This window comes from Silurus meridionalis, chromosome 26 (assembly GCF_014805685.1).
Source record: "Silurus meridionalis isolate SWU-2019-XX chromosome 26, ASM1480568v1, whole genome shotgun sequence".
NCBI classification, from domain to species: Eukaryota; Metazoa; Chordata; class Actinopteri; order Siluriformes; family Siluridae; genus Silurus; species Silurus meridionalis.
This window is the reverse complement of record NC_060909.1, coordinates 5,528,999-5,548,791: the sequence shown is the minus strand read 5'-3', so window position 1 is coordinate 5,548,791 and position 19,793 is coordinate 5,528,999. Positions and strand designations below refer to the sequence as shown.

At 42.1% G+C, this 19,793-nt stretch overlaps 1 protein-coding gene across 4 annotated transcripts in view; it reads left to right on the top strand.

Moving 5' to 3' along the window:
• znf536 (zinc finger protein 536) overlaps positions 1–19,793 on the top strand; it is a 180,871-nt gene that overhangs the window by 46,446 nt on the left and 114,632 nt on the right. For all 4 annotated transcript variants that reach the window (XM_046840201.1, XM_046840203.1, XM_046840204.1 and 1 more), the window contains one exon: positions 15,356–15,470. The gene's annotated coding sequence lies outside the window, so the exon portion shown is untranslated. The remainder of the gene's footprint in view (positions 1–15,355; positions 15,471–19,793) is intronic.

The window sequence follows — 19,793 nt, the reverse complement described above, 5'->3', positions numbered from 1 at the left end:
GAGTGTGCGGTTGGGGGTTTCGGGACAGCTGCTTTGTAGCGCTGGAAAAAAAAATACATGTAGACATTGAAAGACAATGTGAAAACGTAATAATGTACAGCGTGTGGTATCGTACCACTGTAGCCTCCTTCTATTACCCTCTGTTTCCCACACATGTTCACACACATTCCTGTAAACACAGGAATGCAGTCCTAGAAAGAGTTTGCACAATTCTCTCTAGTAATATATCACATCAAAGAATCTGGGGTTCTTTTTTTTTATTTATTTATTTTTTTCTCTTTAAGTTTTTTCTCTCAATCAGCATGCCAGCTGAGGATGAAGCTTTTGGGCATCTTCGTACTGCACACATGCTGCTTCTCTGCATTAACCTCCTGTATTAAAAAAATAAATAAAAAATATCAGCACAAATGACAAAGGCAAAGACGGGACGCAGCACGCCGTCACACACACCAAACGCCCCTGATGGTTTGTTGTTATGGCATGTCACACCCTTTTTCTCCCTCTTGTTCTCACTCTCATTCTCTCACTCTCTCGCTCTTGTCACCTTTTCTCTCCTCATGTTTCCCCAGTGTCAGTTTCCTACGGTCTGGATTGTGCGGTACTTCTTTCTCGATATTCGCATTACGGGGTAGTAAGAAAAAAGAAGAACTTTATGCAAGATTATGTCAGTGCACGGAATCGTTAATAATCTTCCAGCTCGGCTAGGGCATGTTTAATGATATGTTTGAGCAATAACGTACTGTATGTGTTTGTGTGTATGTGTGTGTATACAATCACAATCAGGTCTATGGAGAATTCTTTGATTTCCTGAATAATAAAATACGAAAAAGATCTTAACTAGCTGTCCAGACACATTAATGATAAATGCAAAACTGAGTTACTGTCAGACTGAAATGGCTTTTCTGATTTTTTTCTTTTTCAATTATTATTTATTTCCTCACTTAAAACAAATGCAATGATTGCAAATGCATGATGAGCCATATCATTGTTAACTAGGAAGGCCGTAAAAAAAAAAAAAATAATGCATTCGGATTTTAATTACTTAAAAAGATTCTTATGAGCGTTCGAACGCATTTAAATAGAAATGAGCCTATCATTTTATATAGCCACAGACTACACTGTATGTTTGCCATCACACAAACCACGGAATGATGAAAATCATTTCTTTTGCACCACGCAAAGAAAATTACAAGGAGGCAATATCATAATTTTACACTAAACTTTAATGTTTCGCATTCATTCTTATTTATCTGGCTGCAGGAACGATTTTCCGAAGCTAAGATTAGGGTTTTATGTCATATCGGGCGCATAAAAAAACGAAAGTTTTAGCACATAGTTGGGTTGAACCCGCGTATATCCGGCTATACGATAAAATCGTTCTACTTTCTTTATGTCGATAAGATTCAGCACAAGAAAAAAAAAATACGTTAATTGTTAACTCATTTCATGTGTCAATTTCCTTTCAGACCGTAAAGTTTGCTAGTAATATTTAATTAGAAAATGGATCCAAAATGAAAAATATGTGAAAATAAAAGAATAAATTACAGCCAGTTATTATGTACTGTTTCAATAAATCAAGCAGCACTAAAATTTTAGGGAAACATGTTTAGATAGATGTAAAAAGCAGAATATTGTGTATTTTCTTTTAACGCCTTTGAATATTTCGACCGCTTCGAACGAGTCTAAAACGGCCGTGAAACAGTTCGTTCCGACAGCCGCAGGAACTAGAGGGTCTGTAGTGAGATTACAGTACGGCCGTGTAGCACATTCATGTGTGATGAGTGCTAGAAGGAGTTATGAACGCCGAGTTTTACTGTTCTTTCACATGTGCTTCAAAACTCTCACATATTGAATCTGACGAACACGGACCTCACTGTGACTCACATTTTCCTGTTTGCTTTGTTTAGACCATGTGTGAGTGAGAGAGAGAGAGAGAGAGAGAGAGTCATAAATTACCAGTTTGGGCCTAAATGAAATCTGCAGTTCTATTTTAATTAATCATTCAGTAAGATGAAATAAATAATAACATGGATAACAATAGCACATCACCATTACTCAGAGAATAACTGAAGGATGGGTTCGTGTTTCCAAATCTGGAGTGGCTAATTCACAGTGCCTATGGCGAATCATTTGTTGTTTGTTTTTTTCCGTTTGTATTCGTCCATGTGCGGTTTGTTGACAGTTAATATCAGCCCTTTTGGTTTTTGTAGGTCTCCTGTTTTACTACTCCTGGCCAGGAAGGCAATGTGACTGGCTTTGTTCAATCTTGCTGGCAGTCGACACACACTGACATCTGTTCCATCCAGCCTATCGAACCAATCTCAATCAGGAGATACACATGTCTGAATTTGGTCTCTCACACACACACACATGCGAACACAAAATTCACACAGGCATAGGCAGAATAATTTATTCAATACTCAGCGGCAAAGAATAAGAGCATATTCATATGAGAACACACACACACACGCACACACACACGCACACACACACACACACACACACACACACACACACACACACACACACATGCCCCAAACAAGTGCACGCAGGTGCTGTTTAATATTTCAACACAGAACAGATTTCATGTCACTCACCTCACGTGTTATTAAGAGAGTTTATGACAAGGAGTTAGTTGGCTGACAGATGATTACACGAGGTAAAAAAATCTATCTAATAAAAGACCCTAAAAGATTCAGGCCTTTTACATCACAGTCCTTCTTACTCACTTCTGTCTTCATGCATTGGCACGACTTGCCGTATGTGTCTTCGACGTGAGAGATGTGAAGCGGGCGCGTCGGAAAAGCGTTTTCCCCTCCTGAGCAAACAGCCCACCTGAATCCCCGTGCCGCTCCCAGCAGAAGAGCGAGAGCATCCATCCAAAGGCCTGGTTCGAATTAAACTCCGCCGCAGCAAGAGAAACGAATGTGACGCGGCCAGTTCTGGTATTTTCGTTGCAATTACCCCAAAACTAGGAATTAATTCTTTGCAGACAGCGTGCGAGTGTGAGCAGGTGGCTGCCATATTTGAGCAGGCTCGGGCCACTCCTCATGCCTCATCTGATAAAAGTCTCCTATTCTGAAGCCCACATGACACCCATGTCCCGTTTCCCCAGACTACTTTTCCTTCACTTTCTTCTCGCCTTCTTTCCTCCTCTCGCTTCCAAACGATGCGAGATGACATCATTTATCCCCGGCGCATGCATATTCATGGCTTGCTCGCGAGCAGTGGGGAACGGTGGAGCAACATGCACTTCAGTGTACAGCCTACAATCAAAGTGACTCCATGCATATTGCAGCTCTGCTACCTTGAGGGGATTCGGAGTACGAACAGGCACAGGAGAATTGAAGTGATCTAATGTTATTAACTGATCAAACTGACTCGAGGAGGAACAGGAAATTCCCCCAGCCAAGCGAACGTTTATGGCCACGCTGTCTGAAGCCGAACCTTTATCACACTAAATAGGCTCTGATTTTCTTACCGACACGCTCGTCTGATCTTTTACTTTGATATTGACTCACAGCTGAGGGTCTTCTGCGGGTCTTCTGCAGACTCCCCCCCCCACATACTTTTTAAAGCAAAGTGCTTATGTTATTTTTTTCTTTTTCTTTACCCTGGTGCCTATATTCCCCTGGGTTATTATATCTTACTCTCATATTTTCTTAATTTTTTTGCATATTGCTCTGTTTACACCACAACCTCTTCACCTCTGCTTTTCAGGCACAATATGATTGTCCCCATTATCTTTTTTCCTCCCTTTCTTTTTTTTGTACCATTAGAAGTCCAGGTTATTGCTCAAATGCCATTAGAGTAGATACTAAGCAGTAAGCATTTATAGTCAAGCTAGCTGTGTAATTATTTCTGTGTGTACTCGAGGTGAGATTTGCACACGGCTAAATGTTACATACACATCAGTTATAAGAAAACAGTCATCATTGTTGGCCAATATATACAGTAGGAATGAATCCAAATAACTATATGAATGCTTAGAAAGAAAGGAAGCTGCTTTATAATTGTCACATGTATTTTACAGTGATCACAGATCACAGGTTCTGCCATGATACAAAGCCCCTGTTGTACAGAGTGTTAAGGACCTTTATTTAAGGGCTCAAGAGTGTCAGCTTGGTGATACCAGGGCTTGAACCCCTGACCAGCTGATCAGCAACCTAGATGCTTAACCACTGATCTACCACTTCCCCACTTTCGAGACTCGCTGTTTTTTACTTTATTTATCCATGTTTACATACCATCACCTTCAAAATAGTCCACTTGTACAGCAATACAGCACTCCCAGCGTTCCTCCTCAATGGTGTCAAAACGGCGACTTCTGAGCTAGATCTTTGTCTTTAAAAGAAGACGAAGTCCTAAGTAGCCAAATCTGGCAAGTAGGGTGGGTGCAGAAGTGAGATCGTGTGTATCGTTCTCCGATGATCATCATGCACAAGTTGCCTAACGGTTTCCACTTTCTCAGGGGTTGGGCTCATTGAAGGTCTTCCCGATCTCTCGTCGTCTTCCAGTGATGCTCTTCCGCTCTTGAGTGAGTGAGTGTCCTTCAAAACATCTCGAACGACTCGTTGCAGCATCGCTGTATGTCAAATGTATGTCATGTCAAACGTCTCTGTGGCAGAATTGCCTATTTTCACGCAAAATTTCACGTTTGCTCTTTTTTCTAAGGTGCTGTTCATGATGAAAACGCAAACCTGGTAACGCACGTGGACAGAAAAGCACCAGTTAGCATTATTAATTTTGTAACTTTTTGATACCTCCAGTTAACAAACATGATTAAAAAATTTCCAAAAAACCCACTCAACCATTTTTGGTAAGCGGGAAAGCATTATACGGTCACTACAGAGCGTTGCGCTCCTGCTACATGATTGGCTGATTGGATAATTGCATAAAAGAGCAGGGTTCAGTTTCCCTTCACAAACTGAGTACACATTCATTGCAGTATGAAACCTGAATACAACTTTTACATTGGACAGGTCTGAAAAAAAAGGTTTAGCACTGTTACTCTCAAGTCTGCAGAGCTCCCGTAAGGAAGAGAAGGATGGAAAAGGAGGGGGGGAATGGCAAGGAGTGTGACAGTAATTCCGCACAGCAGACACAACTATTTCACACAGGCTTAGTGGCCCGGCCAGATGATGTAGTCTGTCAGTGTTACACAGATCCAATCTGAACTCTGCCACAACTCGCAGATATTCGCTTTGGATTATGTCCTGCGATGTGACTGAGCGCTTAGGCGACTTGGAGAAGAAGAGAGAGAGAGAGAGAGAGAGAGAGAGAGAGAGAACGAGCGAGAGAGCGAGAGAGAGAGGTAATACTTACAGATGCTTTCACACACATTCTGCTTTGTTGAATGTAAGGGGAAGCAATGAGTTGTGACACATTCACACACGTGTTGCGTAACCTACCTGTTTTCACACCTGTTGGCATTATGTGGTCGATCTAAGAGCTTCAGGCCACTCAAATCAAAAGAGAAACTGATCCTCAGACAGAAGCTGAAAGAAACAAAAGAAATGGATGGGAAGGGATTAAAAAAAACAAAAAAAACCCCAAAAAAACCCAACACACATAGGGATCTAAAGGGTCTACAGTCATGTTCTGTTCTGCTGAGCAATTGGAGTTCTCTGCATAGCCCATCACATGAGATGATCATCCAGGCTAAAAAAGCGATTAGAATACATCAGCACACCTCTCGTCAGAAAGGCAGCTGCTCAGAAAACACTCGCCTTACAGAATAATATCAGGCACACTGAGCAGTGTGTTTTGTGTGTGTGTGTGTGTGTGTGTGTGTGTGTGTGTGTGTGTGTGTGCGTGTGTGTGTGTGCGTGAGTGTGTTTGGAAGTGTGTGTGCAGGCTGCCTTCTTGTCAATTCTCATTTCTAGGGCACATTATCTTGCTCAAGCGTCAATGCTTTATGCATTGTTTTGTTTTGTTTTTTTTCCCTTTTTGGTGGAGGCTGAATTTAGTTTCATGTTTCTGAACCCCTGTTCTTAAAGAAATGTGTTTTATTCGTATACAAATATGTCTTTATTTCAGCGTTTTGATTTTTCAGATTCTTAGATCAAGGCGAATGTTGCGCACTTAATTAAGTCTAAGAGTGTGGATAAAAAGGTTTTGAAAAAAAATTCAAGCAAAAAAAACGAAAGTAGGTGTCAGATATACTGTGTGTGTGTGTGTGTGTGTGTGTGTGTGTGTGTGTGTGTGTGTGTGTGTGTGTGTGTTAACTGTAAGACATGTGAACATTCACATTCAATAGAGATGTCTTTTTTGTGAGACAAACTTGCCAGTGATGCACCGTAGAACCAAGCTCATAGGCCATTACCAGGCCCTCCGTGTTGCCTCGTTCTCCTTCTTGCTGCCAATCAAAGCCCCTTTTTCCCCCCCAGTCCTGAAATGGTCTAATCTATGCTTTTCATGATGATATTAGAGAAAAAAGAGAGCGGGAGAAAGAGAGAGGGAAAAGGAGCGAGATTACCATTTATACGATAAACCCATTCCAGCCCTGCCCCAGTTTAAATTACACTGTGTTTTTCTTTTTTGATTTCCATTTTGCGCATAATGCTCTCTCTCAGCATGATTTAAGTTATATTATTAGCGTTCCTCCGGAGAATTCTCCCCCTTGCTTTTTGGGTGGGATTCCAGGCTCTGGATGCATTAGCTCGCTGTAATTGGCGAATGATCATGGGATGGTGTGTGGATTGAGAGGAAAACTCATGCCACACACACATATACAGACACACGCACACACGCAGACACACAAAAACACTCACACACACACACTTCTGTGTAGTAAGACTGTGGTACTGGAAGTCAATCAGGGTCCCTATCAGTCAAGCCTAATGCCTTTTCCTAACACACTTTAATAGCTTCCTCTGCTCGTCTCCTATTCGTCTTCGACACTAATCTGAAATCTAGTACTCTTTCGAAAGAGAGGCAGCTTTAAATTTCCGATTTAGCTTTTTTTTTTAACCCCCATCACCTGCCTGCTGTTTGTGAACCAATTGAAGGCTTTCTTTTTCCCCCATTTTTTAAACTTGTGATGTGGCAGACAATCAGGAATCGAATACAGGCCAAGTAAAGGCTAGACACTTGGCCAAGCGGTGGTATTGAAGCGCAGCCCTGTTTGAGCCCAGGAGCCGACACATGAATGTGTAAAATATCCTGACGCCTGGGCAGGCTGTCACACAAAGGGCTATCACCATATTATTCAAGAGATGCCATGGAGCCTGGCCAGAGTGGAGTGTTGGGGGTAGGGGGGGGTGTGTGGAGGGAAAAAAATCGGCATGATTGTGATTTGCCATTTATAATTGGCCTACGATGCGAAATGGGCTGCGGCCAGACTTTTTTAAAAAGGCAATCTGTGGCGGTGGAGGGGCCGATGGCTCGCTAATGACAGCTAGCTTGCTACGCCCTGGGAACAGAATGGTGCTCTTGTAAGGGTAGAGCTCACAAATATGTTTATCTACAGTCTGCGATGTTTGCGCAATGTAAATGGCATTGTCCACCGGTTTCTTAAATTTCTGTTTTTTCTTTTCTTAGAGATGGTTCTGGGTATAAATTACGGTTGATTAACAGTCTGCTGTACTATATGTAGAGCACTGCATGTTGCAATAAAAAGCATTTTAAAAACGTTTAACCTCAAAGCTTTGGTCGATTGTGGTTTGAGGATATGCCTAGTTGCCTGCTCATGTTTATCAGTGTGTTAGAAAAATGATAGGAGTTTGGGACAGATGCCTTTACTAGCAATGATGCAAGGCTAGCTATTAGCTTGGATGGCTGGAGGAAAGGGGGTGGTGTGTGTTTGTGTGTGTGTGTGTGGGGGGGGCTGCTTCTACATTGTGTGCTTGACAAAAGATAGTATTTGATAAAACCTCCCCCTCCCCACAGGCCCCCATAAATAATGAAAAGTTAATGAGGAGGTAACTTAATGATGTAATGAATATGGCAGAGCAAGGTCAAACAGAACCAGAGTGGGCCGGGTGAAGTCTTGCAACACCACTGGTCAGGGTGTATGTTTGTGTGTGTATGTTTTTCAATGAACACCGTGACGTACCGACTTTAATTAGTTCCATGTTCATATGTTTGTCATATTAACTGTATAATTTCTGTGTAGTTTTGTGTGTAGATCTGTGTGGGGAGGTGTAAACATGAGATATGAGAGCACAGTGTAATTAATCTGTGTGTGTGTGTGTGTGTGTGTTTGTGTGTTTGGTATATAGAAGTTTTTGACATTCGGTTTGGGTGTTGTCCTGAATGTTTGTCTGTTTGCATGTAAGTGTGTGTGTGTGTGTGTGTGTGTGTGTGTGTGTGTGTGTGTGTGTGTGTGTGTGAGAGAGAGAGAGAGAGAGAGAGAGGGAAGAGAGATTGAGGGATCTGGATCTGGTGTTGATGGTGATTAAAAATTGAGAGAGTTTAAATGATACCGGTGAGAGTGTGTTGGAGCCAGGTGCGATCGATAGGCCAGTCAAACGTGACATCTCTGACTCTGAGTACTTGAACACACTGGTCCCACAAAATATTTTTCCCTGCCACACTGGGACTTTTTAACTGGAAGTATTCAAACCCTGTCTTTCTCATTAAGAACAAAAACACATGCACATGAATTCTGTTTCATTGGACAGCATAGGAAAAAAAAGAATGTATTAGTCAGATTACAGCTCTTAAAACGGTGTGCTTCATTTTAGTGAAATGAAACGATATCTTCAATAAAATTACTCTTCAGCCTGGTGTCAGAAGTGCTTATTCGATAGTGGCCAGGTGAGCACTTCGATCTGTTTCCCTTGGCCTGAGGTTAAGCACTACATGAGCAGCTAAGCCACAGACAACACAAACAGAGTAAACGCCATCCACACAGCCGGAAAGCAATTGAGATCTATTCCAGGTCCGGTATTTTCCTCTAGCGTTATACATTATACAAGTCTGATGCAATCTCATTCGGTGCCAAGACTCTGATTTCTATACGAACCTGCAAGACATAATGAGCACATGATAGGTAAATTCCCAGTAGTCTTAATGCCTACAGAGAGTGTTTAGAAAGCTCCTGTGCCCTTTCTTGGATGGCTCGTCGGTGAGGGAATTTAGTTTGGCAGTAAGTAGAGTATCCAGAGAGTACAGACCCTAGAAATATCTTGAAACAGTACCAGATTCTGTCAAACACACGCTCTACACCTAGCGCAGGGATTTTTGCAGGTTTTTATCTGCTTTTCCTGAACCATTTACAGCTCCCACCAACACGTTCCCCCCCTCGCTGGTGCGACCCCGGTCGTGATTTGTGGCACGTGTACAGATGTGTTGCTGAGAGATGTTTTAATGTTACAGGCGAGACGGGGCTCTGTCGGTCTCCGAGGCTTTATGGAGGAACGCCACGTCTGCGTCTCGATCTCAGAAACCCCACAAACCCACCCTTTTTTCATTCTCTCGTAGCTCCTCGTCTCTCAACTTAACAAGCCCGAGGTCACAGAAAAATGGCACATTGCTCCACTTAAGCTGAGGTCAGGTCCCAGAGCAGACGAGGGCCGTGCTGTCGTCAGATTCTGGCACTCGTTTTACCTCTTCTTTTTTATTAAAAGAGATGATCTCTGCCTCTTCTCTGCTTTTAATTCTTTTCCGTCGGTGCCTATTGCATGTTCCCCGTACTGAACTGAGACAGCAACAGGTAGAGTAGTGGTCCTGGGTAAAGAAAAAAAAAGCAAGCATGGAAACAAAGGATTACAGCATGTTGAACGATTGAGAGTGACAGAGAGCAGCTGGGTGGCTGGGGCGGTCGTGAAGGGATGGGGGGGATGTCTTTAAAGTGAAATCATTTCCTTTTCTTAATCAAAAGATGACAAGCCAGAGACGCCGAGGTCCCATCTGCATACCACAGCAGATCATGCAGCTCTTATGAAGCGGCAAGATGATGGGACGATATCGCTCTCGGAGGTTATCAGCCTGGACAAGGCTCCTCTCAAACTAATGCCCGCAGGCTCCAGCTCTGATTTGTGCACTCACCATTAGCAAAGCATCAAAGACAGAAAAGCTACCACGCAAACCATCGTCTCTACCACATGTTACCGACTTCTGTTACAGAGGGTAAAGTATACAGCCTGCCTGATTGGCAGGTTAAGTGAGGGCTATAGATCGTGTTGTGTGGCTGGCTCGCAGAGTGTCCGATCTTACCTCAGAACCCTGGAGATTCAGATATACTGAGTTTCAATCTGAAGACCGAATAGCCTTCCAGGAACAGCCTGGGGGTGCATTTGGTTTCTCAAAGCTTCATCCCTCGGCGTATTCCACTTCTGACACCTGTATAACATGGACGGTGAACTTTTAAAATGTACACAGTGGTGCAACAACAGAAAGAGTTGTCAAAGGACATCTGCTGTCCCATCTGATCAGTTTCAAAGTTTTGCCTTCATGGATGTAAATCACTTTTTTCTCTACTTTTAAAAGGAAATAGCAGAAATCATTTTCCAGGTGGAACAAGCAAAAAAGAAAAGCCTGCCTTTATTTACCTACATTTCTTCTGTAATAGCGTTAAGCGTTCCTTTTGTGTCTTCCCTCAAACACATTGCATCAGAAGTCCTCAGTCACTTTTGCAGTAAATATAGGCAGCAGATGCACTTTTGTAGAGCTGCAACCCCAAATAAGGAAAAGCAGGAAAAAAAAATTGAAGCCCCCAAGCAGACAAGCTGAGAAATTAAACAACTCAAGCCGTTTGGACATAAATAGTTTAACCTTGGCTTCATAAATCAAGCGTTGAGCACAGACTTGGCCTAAGTTGGTCCTTCAGGTTCACACTCACCCCCCCTTCCAGTCCTACAATCCCCCACACCCCCCAACCTAATGATTCATCCAAAAAGTCCTAATCAAAAACAATAACCAGTTGAAAGCATAAACGTTTCAAAATGTCCCAGAGAAGTATGAAATAATAATCTGTGTGTGGCCAAGCGAATGCTGAGAACGCAAACATTTCACAACATAGTTGTTTAAATAAAGGCCTTGGCATCGATGGCTGAGAGATAGGACATGCAGCGTTAATTACACTCGCTCATAAAAATAAACCAGCGGTATAAAATATGACTCGCCGTACTAGGGAGCTTAACCTATAAAATGGCAGTGAGGTGTGTTCCTCAGATGTGCAAGAGGATGTATTGTTTGGAAAAAAAACACAACAAGCTCAGAGAGAGAACGAGAGAGAGAGAGAGGATAAAAAATGTGGAAAGAAGGGAGGGTGAAAAGGCTTCTACAGTCAACAAAGAGTGCAGTGTTTACTCAGAATTTAAAGACTTGAATTTTTCCCTTCACCATTGTGTGGCATCAGCATGCGAAAATAGGCCAGCTAAGCGCACGTTTATTATTCTTAGAGCATGAGCAGAGTTAAGAGTAATACAAGTACAGCCTCACAGATGTAGGTGTACAGCCAGGGCTCTATCTCATATATACTTATTTATGTGTGTATACTTTTTTTTTTCTTCACGGATGTCGAGAAATAGATTATTTTTCCATGAGCATAGATTTCACTGCTAAATGGCCTGTTTTCTTTATAATTAAAAAAAAACAGAAAATGAAAAAACCCTACAACGCCGTACTTTCTGATCGTGTTCTCCATTGTCCTAACCCCAGGTCAAGAAATCCAGTATATAAGAAATGTCACTTTTCCACACGCTAGCCTAATCTGCCACATCACAACACGTTTCCATGAGGCACGCGCAAAAAACACACGTTCCCGAGCCCGGATTGTGTCCCGGAAAATCAGTCACCCAGTCACTGCCCTGATCACGAATACCAGTTAGGTTTCATTGCCTCTGTTTAACATTACATAAAAAATAAAAAAGAAAGAAATGAGGAGAAAAGAAAAAAGAGCAAAAAGTATGGAAGTGGTTAGAGTCAAGGCAACCCTGACAACCCCTTAAATATGAGTGGAGGCATGCAGTTTTTGAATAAATGTTTGTATACATTTTTTTGTACATCTTGGAGTGCGCGCATGGTGGATGAACTGTGCTTAAAGACATCTGGATGCGATGAAATACCATTTGTCTAAACAAAAAGGAGCTCCACTCTCGGTACGTGGAAAGCCACCCAAAGCGAGCGCTGTGTCTCGCTACATATTTGGGCGATGTTTTCAATAGGACTGTATTGACAAACTTACAAATATTTCAGCACAATCCAATTGAAGCTTTTTTTTAAATATAATACGAAGAGTGGAAAAATCGCCTGAAAGGACAACAGCTTTAAGCTACAGCATGAAAATTTGGTTAGTTTATCAGCTAAGGGCTCTTGACCCAAAATGGTCATGTCGTGTAACCATGGGAACCGCGATGACAGATGCGGATTCTTCTGCAAACATGGGTGTGATCTTGAATTTGCAGTAAATGTGAATTTCTTTATATAGTAGAAATCGACTTTATTTATATATACAGCTTTTGGTGTTCTTCATGACTCACTTGTAAGAAAAAAACGAAGCAAAAAAAAAAGGTTGATGTTTATAGTCCTGAGATAATTGATATAATATGTTTCCTTTTTTGTTGCACGGAGTTATAGTTTTAATGGAGGTGCATTTACGCACTTCCATTATTTTCGCTGGCCAGAGTGAATACATGTGTGAATAATAGACCATCTAAATGTAAACTACTTCTAGAGGCTTTATGGCATATTAATTAGCATTTTTAATCAGCAACTGTTGATGAAGGCTAGGACAAAGGCGAAGAGGCAGACTGAGAGAGAGAATAGAAGGAGGAAGAAGAGCTTGTGTAGGAAAGAAAGAGAGAAGCATGTGCGGGGGGGGGGGGTGTCGTGGCGCTGGTGTTGGGAGGGCAGGGTGGTCGTGCATGCGCAACTAGGAGACACCTATAGATTTATCCGTTTCTTAATTCCATTTAAACAAATAGTCCAGCAGTCTGAGAAAGGCGGCGAAGGGGACATGACTAGGATAATAAGCATCATGGAAGATAATCAGATTTCTAAGAGGAATTGATTGTTGGTCTGGCTGAAGGAGCAGAAGAGCGGTTGACAATAAGCTAAAATTTAAGTGTTAATTTTTATGCTAATCCGCTGGCATCTCCGTGTGATGCAATTTGGTTGCCCGTGCTGCAGATATGAAATTGTCCCGCTCACAGAGAAAATGTCAGCTTGCCAGACCCTGAAAGCTTGTAATTTATTAGGTATGTTTCTATTAGTATGTGTCACAGTTGTTAGCGAAGCCACCCTCATGCTCGCCCTGTCTCATATGCACTTGCACACATGTATATGCACACACACAAATATATATATATATATATATATATATATATATATATATATATATATATATATATATATATATATCACAATAGAAATCCATGTGTGTGCTTTTCAAGCCCCTGGTGTTAACTTTCGTTTCAGCTCAGTGGCTGGAGCACCAGGGCATTAATGTATTATCATATATCGGGCGGTCCTTGCCCTGTGGACAAAAGGCTATTTAATACAATTTAATGACATTCCCAAGCAGAAAGGAAAAAAAAATAATCAAGGGAGCGACAGGGGAGAAAAGAGGGCAGATTAAAATAGCTTGTGCTTCACTTGGCTGTACAGTGTAAGCTTAGCTGTAAAAGAAGCAAGCAGTGAATAAAGTAGAAAAAAAAGAGGAAAGAGGAAACAGGCTGAGGTATCGAGACGGAGAAAGACGGCGCAGCTGAGGCCATGGCACGTAACCTGTCAGTGACAAGCACGCTCTCCGAAGGCCATTAAGTGATCGATTTCCACTGTGACGCAGTGATGTCATCCATAAGAGACGCACGGCGGGTGTCAGCGGGCGGAGGGGTAGCAGGACTGCGCTGTGTTTCGGTATTGCTACAGCTGTGACAGACTGACACAACTATCACCTGGAAGCTCTCTCTCTCTCTCTCTCTTTTCCTCTCTCTCTTTTCCTCTCTTTCTCACACACACACCCTCTGTAGGCGCTAAGAAAGCCTGTGTGAGATGGCCGCTGTAATAAGCGTGCATTCAGTACACACTGTCTAAAAGGTTTGGATGCAATTCACATATAGGTCAATTAAATGCACCAACATCTGCTCTCCTCTAATCATTTGCATATAGTATTCATATGTTAATGATGTTCCTTGTTTGGGGTGTGTGTGTTTGTGTGTGTGTGTGTGCGTGCGTGTGTGCTCGGGTTTGCGCGTGCACGCGTTTTGTGTTTGGCACTTCCTTTCCCTCCTCCCTATCTCTTTTGTATCTTTAAGAAAAAGAAAATAATTTGGATTTCGTACTGCTTCTTGTGGCAACTCCAAACCGGATAGTGCCGTTCTATTTTTATTTCCTTTCGGCCTCGTGCTCTCAGCGTTGAGTCCTCTTCAGCGTGCAGGCTTGTTCAGCTGGCCCTGATTTGGACAAGAATCCTCCTACTCTAGCAGCAAAGGAAGGCCTGCCTTTGGAAAGCAGCTTAATGCCTTATAAATCAATGATGACACAGATGGACCAGCAATAATCTATTTAGAATGCCTCACAGCAAATATTGTCGTGCAGATGATTAGAGATCGAGCTATTTTAACTCAGCCTTCCTCCGTCTTAGCAAATCCTTCTGCTCCTCTGCATTTCTCAAAAAACCGAGTGTCTAGTCTGTGCCTTTTTTTCTTTTTCTTTTTTTCATCTTCTCCACAAACATTTCTATTTTTGAAGGAATAAAGTGGTTTGGTGTAAATGGTTTGCAGGGTCTTTTTTTTGGCAGGCGTCGACAGCGTGGCATGAAACAAAAGGAGTGAGTGCGTGGGCCCGAGCCAACAGGCTAATGACAAAATGCACGCTTCTTTAACCCAGGCTTCAGAGGGGGGCAAGATGGCGCGTGTGGCTGTTCAAATCGGACCAAAGGCCTCTTCTGTTCACATTTACAGTCGATAGGGTCCCGGGTTTTGTGTGAGGCCATGCAGGAGAGGGAGGAGAAATTGATAGAGAGGGAGGGAAGAGAGAGAGGGAGAGAGAGAGAGAGAGAGAAAGGGTTGAGGGAGCGATAGAGAGTGAGAGAAAGAGGGAGGAGTGAGAAAATGAAGTGGAGGTTGTCAGATGTGGCAGCTGCTTGGAATCCTGATAAATATAAGCTCTTATTGATCGGCTGAAAATGAAAGATCCCAGAGTGGCATGCAGTATTTAGCTTCTTGTCTGGTGCGCGCGTCAGCGGTGGCCTTGCCTCGCGCGGATAGATTTTCAGCGCTGCTCCGAGGCACGGCTTTGATTTCATCTTTAACCTTTTTCGGCTGCTTTTCCTTGACCTCTGCGCCACTGCCGTGATTCAGTGAATTTGTTACATTTGGCTTGACATCAACCCCTCACTCTGTTTCTCTCCCTCTCTCTGTGTTCTCCATCTCCCTCCTCCTTTATCTCTCTCTCTCTATCTTAGAGTAAAGACATCCGTCTGGTCATCACAAAGTGCTGTACACACTCGGTGGCGTGGGGGGAGCCACGGTGTCTTCATCCCAACAGGCCCCAGACCAGTATGCAGTTAGAGTGATCAGGTAAAAGTTCACCTCATCTCACTACATACAGTACACTTGACCTCACTTGACCTCACCCTCACACTGACCTCAGATCAGCATGTTCACATTCTGCATATATTTACAGTTAAGCACAGGCAAAAAAACTACCTAACAATACGTGCGCACATATGCTCACAAGCAATACATGTCGGTGCAGTGGTCTCCCAATGATTAACACTTACCTATCCTAAGCACTGATCCCTCACACACACAACCCATTTAGCTCTTCGCATTCACTTTCTTACCAAATAATCTTTATCCGTCACACGGTTACTAAAAGAGTACGTATAAATGACATATAAAAGCTCGGAATAAATTTACCATCTTCCCCGTACACTCTTTAATCTTTCAGCCCTAGTGGTCTATCTCACATTCCTATGAATTTTTAACTATTATCTATTTATCTATTTCTATCATTGATACACATGCATTTATGTAAAATAAAACTAAATAAAGTGATTAAATTTAAAAATCCAATCTTTTGTTTCATTATGTAGGTGTCAAATTGTAATAAAAAAAAATTCATCGAATAAAAATTCCCCCTTCCCCCCTTTTTTTTCTGGGAACAATACTCTCTTACTCTTTTAGATGGATGATAAATTCCCAGTGAGGGAGGCTGCAACAGCTGTTGGCAGACAGGGGCAGATATGAGAATAGCAGCATAGGATGAGCGGGCATTAAAAATTAATACGCTATTTAGCCTAGGTGTATTTTAGGTATTTGACATTTTCATGTCCGGGACAGACTAAATTTATTCATAGTGAAAAGGGTGGGTGAAGGAAATAAATAAATAAATAAATAAATAAAACCCGGGTGGAAGATTCCAGCAGGGGTGGCGGGAGAGCGGTAACGTTGAGGCCATTCTTTTTTTATGGTCAGCCCTTCCTTCAGTAATGATACGTGTTAATGCTCGGAGACTGAAGCTCATTATGGCATGGTAATAATTAGCACTTGGCACAAAAGGATATGATTCACTGCATAAGCCTCTGGTTAAGATTTTTTATTTTTTATCCCGAGATCTTTTTTTGTGTGTTTTTGTATCAGTAGAGTGGTAAAATGGTAGAGGTTTATTTTGTGTATGAGGTTTGTATGTGTGTGTATAAAAAAGCGAAAGAGAGAGAGAGAGAGAGAGAGAGAGAGAGAGAGACCGATACTAGGCTAGACAGTGTGAATGGAAATCCCAGCTTCTCCAGTGATTAATTACTAATGCGCCCTCAGAACATCTCCCTATCCCTCACTATCTAATCACACTGAAATCTAAGACATGTCCTGAGAGGAGACAACTCTCTCCGTCTCTTTTTCTCCCTCTCTCCCTCTTCCTCTCTAACACTTATCAACTACTTTATATATCAATCTCCTGATCTTGCTGTCTCTTTCGCTCTGTCTTTCTTCCTCTCTCCAACTCTCCATTCCCTGTCTCATCATTCTCCCAGTACACCTCTCACTGGCTCACTCTTCCCCACTCCCCCTCACCACCCTCTTTCCACTTCTCGGCTGTTATATATATATACATACACTGTTATCCCCTCGGGTAACGTTTAGCGATAGCATGTTTAACACCATAGCCTTCCAGTCACAGCTCCGCACATCATCCTTAAAGGCAGAAAGTAGAGATGCTCTGGTGAGCATGTGAGTGTGCTTTACAATCTCCAAAGCATGGGGAAAAAAGGCTTTTATTTAACAGTTACAGCTATTACCATGAAAAAAAAAATACTCAAGGCATGGATAATTTCCACACATATCTCTAACTACAAAGGAAAATGGAAATCAAAGCACCACTGCCAAAAAGGCTAGAACAGAAAATAGAAAAGATGCTTCATTATTATTATATATTTTTTTCTCTTCTTCCGTTGAGTCGCAAGCCTGAAGTTAGCAGCGCTCGTGTTTTAGACAGACAGGCAGATGAACAGAAGAAAAGATGGGACTCGAAACTCTCATGAGACCTCCACAGACACGTAGGAGACCACAAGTATTCAAACACTGATAGTGTGTTTTACATCAGCTCCCAATCACAGAGAACACTCTGTTCTGAAGTGTCTGAAGGCTCCTCATCTGGATTTGAGTAGAGTCTTTGACAGCAATGTGTTGGTTTGTGTTTGTGTGTGGGTGTATACCGAAGTATGCTTGTCTGATGTGTTTTAATTTAGTATTTGGGATTAATGTCAATGTGTTTGCAAATATTCTCTGCTCTTTCTTTATGCGTGTGAAAGAGCTTGATCATGGGAGGGCAGTTTCACGAGGCAGGACTTCCAAAGTGTTGGACTGAATTTGCATTTGAGGCCATATCCGAGCAAATGAGTAACGTTATCATTTAAATCAAGCCCTCACTTCCTTTAAAAAACATATTGTACACATCCTCTCTCTCTCTCTCTCTCTCTCTCTCTCTCTCTCTCTTTCTCTCTCTCTCTCTTTCACTCACTCACTCACTTACTCCCTTTGCCCCTGATGGCTGCCATGTTTGCCTTTCTAGGATCTACTAATGCTTCTGACAGCTACCAGGTTTGGTTGTGAGAAAGACAGAGTGAGAGAGAAAGAGAGAGAGTGACAGAGAGATTGTTAAGGGACCTAAGGGAGGACGTGTCCATCCCCAATCGTCTTCCCCATCATCTGTGTGTGACAGCAGCTGCGTAATTGATATATATGGGCCCAGTTGTCTCTTCGGCCCGTCCATTTTAAGGTCAACTTATCTACATATTACTGCTGATTTCTGCCCTTCTATTATTTTTCCTCTACCGATATTGACTGGCTGGTATGAAATAAGAATTGAGGAAAGGGGGAAAAAAACAAAAACTCTGCGAAAAAAGCGCCTTTATTCCTGAGCCTAACCCTTGCCTGTTATCAAAGTAACTTCCAGTTTATTAGTGACAAAGGGCCTTTTTCTCCCACCCCCCCTCCTTCCTCCTTTGTGCAGGCCATGTTCGCCAGCGCTTCCTGAATTAAACTGCTGGCTTCCTGTTCTTTTATATGCATGGCCACATCTGGGGGAGCTTGCTCGCAGCCCCGCTGCTTAATAACAATCACCTTCCCTTTCACTCGGCCCTGATTGTTTCTAATTCACTCTGACAGATAGTGGCTGACAAGCCGCCCGCGCCTCCTCCCTCCGTGACCCCGACTCAGTCACCGCACTTATACCGCCTGTCATTTTTAATATTTGATTTCGCTTTTAAAGTTATGTGTTTTAGCCCGATGATGAAATCAGTGCTTAAACCCAATGCAAAATGGAGCGTCACTCGGCTTTTTCGCACTCTTTCATATTCAGCCTCTTCCACTCGCCCGTGCTTTGGCTTCTGTTCCTTTTTCTTCGCTGAGACTTTTTCTCAAAGACAATGAAAAGACAAGATGGCTGAAATGTTATCTACAAATGTCATCGCTACTGATTTTGTTTGTTCTGATGATTTTTTTTTGCGCAAATCCCTGTTTTGGGGGTCTCAGCAACCCCTTAACTTCAACTCTCTTGCAGATGAGGTGCAGCCAGGCGACAGTATGGAGGAGAAATTGTATTCAAATATTATATCATGCTGGCTGCAGGCACACTGGTTTATGAGTTTCCACCGGCCCGCTCTTAATTGATCCTCTTACAGCCATGTATACACAATATGTATATCCAGTATAGGCCCAGCGCCAAATCGTTGAAGAAATGAATGGATACATCGACAGGTAGATGGATGGCATATAGTGAGAAATCCATCCGCTTATTCAATAAAAAGCACAACCTGAGTTTGACTGAAAATAAGCAATTTAGTTAGTCAATTCAGTGACGGCTTCTCAAGTGCAGCGTTAAGAGACTTGGTAATGCAATTTAATTTCTTTGTAATGTCTACAGTGAGTAGCACGGTGAAACAGAGGAAGAGAAACAGAAACACAGGATAAAGGAGTTGGTAATGAATGAGAAATTCTCTCGGGGGATTACAGTTTTATTGCATCTTAAGACCTCATTTTTTTTTTTTTTAAATATTACTACCATTTGATAGGATACTTAGCTTTATTTTATTTTTTTACTTTTGTCACAACAAATGTTCTAGATCCATGTTAAACTTAATCTTGGATTAAATCAAACTCTCAATAGGGATAACACTATTAACATTTTCTTCGTGTGAAGCACTGATTATAATTGGTGCACATTAAAACAGACCTAAAAAATACAAAGTCTGATACAGAGTTGACTTTCATACCGTTCTGTTTAACTCTTCAAATATCCCGTTGTAGTCACACACTAAAGATTTGCATTGTTCAAACGCTGTCTCCAAAGTAAATCAATAGAAATGTAGTTTTGACTCAGTCAAAATGTGCACACTCTATGAG